Source organism: Myotis davidii, unplaced genomic scaffold, assembly GCF_000327345.1.
Source record: "Myotis davidii unplaced genomic scaffold, ASM32734v1 scaffold1639, whole genome shotgun sequence".
In the NCBI taxonomy this organism is placed as follows: Eukaryota; Metazoa; Chordata; class Mammalia; order Chiroptera; family Vespertilionidae; genus Myotis; species Myotis davidii.
The window spans coordinates 38,027-40,546 of record NW_006290315.1 but is presented as its reverse complement, the minus strand read 5'-3'; the positions used below and the strand labels follow the sequence as shown (position 1 = coordinate 40,546).

The 2,520-nt window shown below is 39.4% G+C and overlaps 1 long non-coding RNA gene across 1 annotated transcript in view; it reads left to right on the top strand.

The window, feature by feature from the left end:
- The first annotated feature begins 294 nt into the window (after positions 1 to 294).
- The window catches only part of LOC107183028, a 24,858-nt gene continuing 22,632 nt past the window's right edge, over positions 295 to 2,520 (top strand). The window contains exon 1 of the long non-coding RNA XR_001513807.1: positions 295 to 417. This is a non-coding gene — a long non-coding RNA (uncharacterized LOC107183028). The remainder of the gene's footprint in view (positions 418 to 2,520) is intronic.

Sequence of the window (2,520 nt, the reverse complement as noted above, 5' to 3'; positions counted from 1 at the left end):
CCCCTGATAGAATGGGGTTTGGAGAGTTTCTGGTTTGCAGGATAAAAATGCCGGGAGGGTGGTGCACCCCAAACTTCAAGGGGACAGATGCTCCTGTGCTCCGGACTCTTCCGGACTTTGCTCTGTGTGCCTCTTCATCTGTCCGTTCCTTCAGATCCCATTCATATCCTTTGTAATACGCTGGGAATCTAGTAAGAAAACTGATTTCCTAAGTTCTTTAAGCTAAGTAGCTTGTAGCAAATTAATCAAACCTGAGGAGGGGGTTATGGGAACCTTAGATCTATTGGAGAAGTGATGATACAGTGGGGAATGAAGAACACCTTGACCAAATGATCCGGATTAATACCACCAGTGAGAGGCAGATGGAGAGCTTGTGCGTCCAGATGAGCTTCCCGTGAAAGACACAGCATCACCGAGGTAAGGAATGTTGTATTAAAAGGAGGGAAGACTATTTTTTAAACATGCCAATGTTATAAAAGGCAACGGAAAGCTGTGGGAATATTCCAGATTAAAGGAAGCTAAAAAGATCAGACAACTAAATGCAGTATTAGGTTAGGTGTCTGTGCCGGAGGAGGAAAAAATGCTATAAAAAACATTTTTGCCTTAATTCACAAATGTGAAATCCAGACAGTCAAATAGATAAAAAGTATGATATCAATGTTAAATGTATTGAAGTTGCTAACTGTACTGGGGTTACATAAGAGATAATCATGATCCTTAGGAAATACACACTGAAGAGTTTAGGGGTAAAAGACCATGATTTATGTAACTTGCTCGCAAATGGGAGAGGCAAAAAGAGAAAATAACAAAGCAAATGGGGAATAATGTTAATAAGTGAATCTGGGTAAAAGGTATGTGGGTTATTTTCTTACTACTCATAGTTACAACTTTTCTGTATGTTTGAAATTATTTGCTAATGAAAAGTTAAAATGATTTTCAGAACATGCTTTTTGTTCTTTCTGGCTTTTTATGTACATTTTTTATAATTTCATTTTATTGTTAGTTATGTAATTTTAGATTGCAAAGGGCCAGTGCATTCATATGCAAAAGCCTCTGTGTGTGGCAGCTTGGGTGGGGCGGGGTCTCAGGGAATCAACAGGGTGCAGCAAACACTTATGGCTGATCCTCAGCCCTGCCCTTTGAGGCCACGGGTCTCAGTGTCCCAGTAATCGCTGCAGGCACCTCTGAGAGAAAGCCGCCCTCAAGTTCTGCCCGATGCCAGACTGTGCAGTTTCTCCCCATATGAGTCTGGGTTCCCAGAGACTCACCGGAACTGGAGTCCAGGGCCGTTGGGAGCTGGAGACTCCCTTCCAATTGAATTTCCTCCACGTCCTCAGTTGTCAGCCCTTCTGGGCGCCTCTGTACCTCTACTCTTTACTTCCGCACCTCCTCTGAGTCTCAGTATGGTTTTTTCTTTCTTTCTAGTTGTAGAATTTCCGCTTGGCCAGCCTTCCTGTGGTTCTGGATGATGTCGGTTTTGTCTTTTATTTGTATTTTTGAAGTGGTTGTGCCAGGCAGCAATTTCCAGTGTTTACCTATACCACCATCTTGTTTTCTCCTTATATTCCTTGTGTTAAGTTGTATGAGTTCCCTGTAAATTTTGGAGATTAAACCCTTATCAGAGATAACATTAGCAAATATGTTCTCCCATGCAGTGGGCTTTCTTGTTGTTTTGTTGATGGGTGTTTTTTTGCTGTGCAGAAGCTTTTTTATTTTGATGTAGTCCCATTTGTTTATTTTCTCCTTACTTTCCATTGCTCTAGGAGCATTATCAGTAAAGATACTGCTATGACAAATGTCTGCTATTTTGCTGCCTATGGCTTCTTCTAAGATGTTTATGGTTTTTCCCATCTTACATTTAAGTCCTTTATCCATTTTGAGTTTATTTCTGTGTATGGTATAAGTTGGTGATCTAGTTTCATTTTTTTTGCAAGTATCTGTGCAGTTTTCCTAACACTGTTTATTGAAGAGACTGTCTTATCTCCATTGTGTGCTCTTGCCGCTTTTGTCAAATATTAATTGAGCATACTGGCTTGTGCCAATTTCTGGGCTCTCTGTTCTGTCCCACTTGTCTATATGTCTGTTCTGGTGCCAGTAGCAGGCAGTTTTGAGAACCGTGGCTTGGTCATATACTTTGACATCTGGTATTGTGATTCCTCCTGCATTGTTCTTCTTTCTCAAGATTGCTGCAGCTATTTGGGGCCTTTTTTTTTTTATTATTCCAGGTGAATTTTTGGAGAGTTTGTTCTAGGTCTTTGAAGTATTTTAATGGGGATTGCGTTGAATTTATAGATTGCTTTGGGTAGTGTGGACATTTTAATGATGTTGATTCTTGTACATTTTTTTTATAATATAAGCCATGTTCGTGGAAATGGTTTTATTCTTATTGTGAATTTATATAGAACACAAATATTAGTAAATGTTTTCATCTTTCTTCGTAACAAGCCTTAAACTTATCTAATCACTGCTAACTTTCATGAATATATATGTTAAAGAGGAAGAAAAAGTTTCTAAGTTCTA